The sequence below is a fragment of the Hemiscyllium ocellatum genome, unplaced genomic scaffold, assembly GCF_020745735.1.
Source record: "Hemiscyllium ocellatum isolate sHemOce1 unplaced genomic scaffold, sHemOce1.pat.X.cur. scaffold_543_pat_ctg1, whole genome shotgun sequence".
NCBI lineage: Eukaryota > Metazoa > Chordata > Chondrichthyes > Orectolobiformes > Hemiscylliidae > Hemiscyllium > Hemiscyllium ocellatum.
The window spans coordinates 315,440-321,486 of record NW_026869108.1 but is presented as its reverse complement, the minus strand read 5'-3'; positions in this window follow the sequence as shown (position 1 = coordinate 321,486).

Below are 6,047 nucleotides of genomic sequence, written 5' to 3'. Positions count from 1 at the left end.
CCCCCCACAGCACGCACTCCCTCAGCACTGACCCTCCCACAGCACCCACTCCCTCAGCACTGACACTCCCACAGCACCCACACCGTCAGCACTGACCCTCCCACACCACGCTCTCTCAGCACTGACCCTCCCACAGCACCCACTCCCTCAGCTCTGACACTCCCACTGCACCCACTCCCTCAGCACAGACCCTCCCTCAGCACCCGCTCCCTCAACACTGACCCTCCCACAGCACCCCGCTCCCTCAGCACTGACCCTCACACAGCGCCCGCTCCCTCAGCACTGACCCTCCCACTGCACCCACCCCCTCAACACTGACCCTCCCACAGCGCCCACTCCCTCAGCACTGACCCTCCCACAGCACCCACTCCCTCAGCTCTGACACTCCCACTGCACCCACTCCCTCAGCACAGACCCTCCCTCAGCACCCACTCCATCAGCTCTGACACTCCCTCAGTGCCCACTCCCTCAGCACTGACCCTCCCACAGCACCCACTCCCTCAGCACTGACCCTCCCACAACACCCGCTCCCTCAACACTGACCCTCCCACAGCACCCGCTCCCTCAGCACTGACCCTCACACAGCGCCCGCTCCCTCAGCACTGACCCTCCCACTGCACCCACTCCCTCAGCACTGACCCTCCCACTGCTCCCACTCCCTCAGCACTGACCTTCCCACTGCACCCACCCACTCAGCGCTGACGCTCCCATAGCACCCACTCCCTCAGCACTGACCCTCCCACTGCACCCACTCCCTCAACACTGACCGTCCCACCGCACACACTCCCTCAGCACTGACCCTTCCACAGCGCCCACTCCCTCAGCACTGACCCTCCCACAGCACCCACTCCCTCAGCACTGACCCTCCCTCAGCGCCCTCTCCCTCAGCACTGACCCTCCCACATCGCCCACTCCCTCAGCACTGACCCTCCCGCAGCACCCACTCCGTCAGCACTGACCCTCCGTCAGCACTGACCCTCATTCAGCTCCTACTCCCTCAGCGCCCACTCCCTCAGCACCCACTCCCTCAGCGCTGACCCTCCCACATCGTCCCCATTCCTCAGCACTGACCCTCCATCAGCACCCACTCCCTCAGCACTGACCCTCCCTCAGCACCCACTCCCTCAGCGCTGACCCTCCCACAGCACCCACTCCCTCAGCACTGACCCTCCCACAGCACACGCTCCCTCAGCACTGACCCTCCCACAGCACACGCTCCCTCAGCACCAACACTCACACACAGCACCCACTCCCTCAGAACGGACCCTCCCTCAGCACTGACCCTCCCACAGCACCCACTCCCTCAGCACTGACCCCTCCCTCAGCACTGACCCTCCCTCAGCGCTGACCCTCCCACAGCACCCGCTCCCCCCTCAGCACTGACCCTCCCTCAGCACCCACTCCTTCAGCGCTGACCCTCCCACAGCACCCACTCGCTCAGCACTGACCGTCCCACAGCACCCGCTCCCTCAGCACTGACCCTCCCTCAACAACCGCTCCCTCAGCACTGACCCTCACACAGCACCCACTACCTCAGCGCTGACCCTCCCACAGCACCCCCTCCCTCAGCACTGACCCATCCACAGCGCCCGCTCCCTCAGCACTGACCCTCCCACAGCACCCGCTCCCTCAGCGCTGACCCTCCCACAGCACCCACTCCGTCAGATCTGACACTCCCTCAGTGCCCACTCCCTCAGCACTGACCCTCCCCACAGCACCCACTCCCTCAGCACTGACCCTCCCTCAGCACTGACCCTTCCACAGCACCCGCTCCCTCAGCACTGACCCTCCCACAGCACCTGCTCCCTCAGCACTGACCCTCCCACACCACCCACTCCCTCCGCACTGACCCCCACACAGCGCCCACTCCCTCAGCACGAAACCTCCCACAGCACCCATTCCCTCAGCACTGACCCTCCCACACCACCCACTCCCTCCGCACTGACCCCCACACAGCGCCCACTCCCTCAGCACTGACCCTCCCACAGCACACACTCTCTCAGCACCAACCCTCACACAGCACCCACTCCCTCAGAACGGACCCTCCCTCAGCACTGACCCTCCCACAGCACCCACTCCCTCAGCACTGACCCTCCCTCAGCACTGACCCTTCCACAGCACCCGCTCCCTCAGCACTGACCCTCCCACAGCACCCTCTCCCTCAGCATTGACCCTCCCACAGCACCCACTCCTCAGCAGTGACCCTCCCACAGCGCCCACTCCCTCAGCACTGACCCTCCACAGCACCCACTCCCTCAGCACTGACCCTCCCACAGCGCCCACTCCCTCAGCAGTGACCCTCCCACAGTGCCCACTCCCTCAGCGCTGACCCTCCCACAACACCCACTCCCTCAACACTGAACCTCCCACAGCACCCGTTCCCTCAGCACTGACCGTCCCACTGCACCCACTCCCTCAGACGGACCCTCCCACAGCACCCACTCCCTCAGCACCGACCCTCCCACAGCGCCCACTCCCTCAGCACTGACCCTCCCTCAGCACTGACCCTTCCCACAGCACCCGCTCCCTCAGCACTGACCCTCCCACACAGCACCCACTCCCTCAGCACTGACCCGCCCATAGCACCCACTCCCTCAGCACTGACCCTCCCTCAGCACTGACCCTTCCACAGCACCAGCTCCCTCAGCACTGACCCTCCCACAGCACCCACTCCCTCAGCACTGACCCGCCCACAGCGCCCACTCCCTCAGCGCTGACCCTCCCTCAGCACTGACCCTTCCACAGCACCCACTCCCTCAGCACCGACCCTCCCACAGCGCCCACTCCCTCAGCACTGACCCTCCCTCAGCACTGACCCTTCCACAGCGCCCGCTCCCTCAGCACTGACCCTCCCAAAGCGCCCGCTCCCTCAGCACTGACCCTCCCACAGCGCCCACTCCCGAAGCGCTGACCCTCCCACAGCTCCCAATCCCTCAGCACTGACCCTCCCACAGCGCCCACTCCCTCAGCACAGACCCTCCCACAGCACCCTCTCCCTCAGCATTGACCCTCCCACAGCACCCACTCCCCTCAGCACTGACCCTCCCACAGCGCCCACTCCCTCAGCACTGACCCTCCCACAGCGCCCACTCCCCTCAGCACTGACCCTCCCACAGCGCCCACTCCCTCAGCAGTGACCCTCCCACAGCACCCGCTCCCTCAACACTGAACCTCCCACAGCGCCCACGCCCTCAGCGCTGACCCTCCCACAGCACCCACTCCCTCAGCACTGACTCTCCCACAGCACTGACTCTCCCACAGCACTGACCCTCCCACAGCGCCCGCTCCCACTGCACTGACCCTCCCTCAGCGCCCACTGCCTCAGCACTGACCCCTCCCACAGCACCCACTCCCTCAGCACTGACCCTCCCACAGCGCCCGCTCCCACTGCACTGACCCTCCCACAGCGCCCACTGCCTCAGCACTGACCCTCCCACAGCACCCACTCCCTCAGCACTGACCTTCCCACAGCACATACTCCCTCAGCACCAACCCTCCCACAGCACCCACTCCCTCAGAACGGACCCTCCCTCAGCACTGATCCTCCCACAGCACCCACTCCCTCAGCACTGACCCTCCCTCAGCACTGACCCTTCCACAGCACCCGCTCCCTCAGCACTGACCCTCCCACAGCGCCCGCTCCCACTGCACTGACCCTCCCTCAGCGCCCACTGCCTCAGCACTGACCCTCCCACAGCACCCACTCCCTCAGCACTGACCCTCCCACAGCACATACTCCCTCAGCACCAACCCTCCCACAGCACCCACTCCCTCAGAACGGACCCTCCGTCAGCACTGATCCTCCCACAGCACCCACTCCCTCAGCACTGACCCTCCCTCAGCACTGACCCTTCCACAGCACCCGCTCCCTCAGCACTGACCCTCCCACAGCACCCTCTCCCTCAGCATTGACCCTCCCACAGCACCCACTCCCTCAGCACTGACCCTCCCACAGCGCCCACTCCCTCAGCACTGACCCTCCCACATCGCCCACTCCCTCAGCAGTGACCCTCCCACAGCACCCGCTCCCTCAGCACTGACCCTCCCACAGCACCCGCTCCCTCAGCACTGACCCTCCCACAGCACCCACTCCCTCAGCGCTGACCCTCCGACAGCACCCGCTCCCTCAACACTGACGCTCCCACTGCACCCACTCCCTCAGCACTGACCCTCCCTCAGCACCCACTCCGTCAGCTCTGACACTCCCTCAGTGCCCACTCCCTCAGCACTGACCCTCCCACAGCACACACTCCCTAAGCCCTGACCCCCTGACAGCGCCTGCTCCCTCAGCAGTGACCCTCCCTCAGCGCTGACCTCCCACAGCACCCACTCCCTCAGCACTGACCCTCCCACAGCACCCACTCCCTCAGCACTGACCCTCCCACAGCACCTGCTCCCTCAGCACTGACCCTCACACAGCGCCCGCTCCCTCAGCACTGACCCTCCCACTGCACCCCCCCCCTCAACACTGACCCTCCCACAGCGCCCACTCCCTCAGCACTGACCCTCTCACTGCACCCACCCCCTCAACACTGACCCTCCCACTGCACCCCACCCCCTCAACACTGACCCTCCCTCAGTGCCCACTCCCTCAACACTGACCGTCCCACCGCACACACTCCCTCAGCACTGACCCTCCCACAGCACCCACTCCCTCAGCGCTGACGCTCCCATAGCACCCACTCCCTCAGCACTGACCCTCCCTCAGCGCCCTCTCCCTCAGCACTGACCCTCCTACAGCGCCCACTCCCTCACACACTGACCCACCCACAGCGCCCACTCCCTCAGCACTGACCCTCCCGCAGCACCCACTCCGTCAGCACTGACCCTCCGTCAGCACTGACCCTCATTCAGCCCCTACTCCCTCAGCGCCCACTCCCTCAGCACCCGCTCCCCTCAGCACTGACCCTCCCACAGCGCCCAATCCCTCAGCACTGACCCTCCCTCAGCACCCACTCCCTCAGCGCTGACCCTCCCACATCGTCCCCCTTCCTCAGCACTGAACCTCCATCAGCACCCGCTCCCTCAGCACTGACCCTCCCTCAGCACCCACTCCCTCAGCACTGACCCTCCCACAGCACCCACTCCCTCAGCACTGACCGTCCCACAGCACCCGCGCCTTCAGCACTGTCCCTCCCACTGAGCCCACTCCCTCAGCAGTGACCCTCCCTCAGCGCTGAACCTCCCACAGCACCCGCTCCCTCAACACTGACCCTCCCTCAACAACCGCTCCCTCAGCACTGACCCTCACACAGCACCCACTACCTCAGCACTGACCCTCCCACAGCGCCCCCACCCTCAGCACTGACCCATCCACAGCGCCCGCTCCCTCAGCACTGACCCTCCCACAGCACTGACCCTCCCACAGCACACCCACTCCCTCAGCGCTGACCCTCCCACAGCCCCCACTCCCTCAGCACTGACCCTCCCACAGCACCCACTCCCTCAGCATGAAACCTCCCACAGCACCCACTCCCTCAGCACTGACCCTCCCACAGCACACACTCCCTCAGCACTGACCCTCCCACAGCACACACTCCCTCAGCACCAACCCTCCCACAGCACCCACTCCCTCAGAACGGACCCTCCCTCAGCACTGACCCTCCCACAGCACCCACTCCCTCAGCACTGACCCTTCCACAGCACCCCGCTCCCTCAGCACTGACCCTCCCACAGCGCCCACTCCCTCAGCATTGACCCTCCCACAGCACCCACTCCCTCAGCACTGACCCTCCCACAGCACCCTCTCCCTCAGCATTGACCCTCCCACAGCACCCACTCCCTCAGCACTGACCCTCCCACAGCGACCACTCCATCAGCACTGAACCTCTCACAGCGACCACTCCCTCAGCGCTGACCCTCCCACAGCACCCGCTCCCTCAACACTGACCCTCCCTCAGCACTGACCCTTCCACAGCACCCGCTCCCTCAGCACTGACCCTCACACTGCGCCCACTCCCTCAGCACTGACCCTCCCGCAGCACTGACCCTCCCACAGCTCCCACTCCCTCAGCAATGACCCTCCCACAGCACCCACTCCCTCAGCG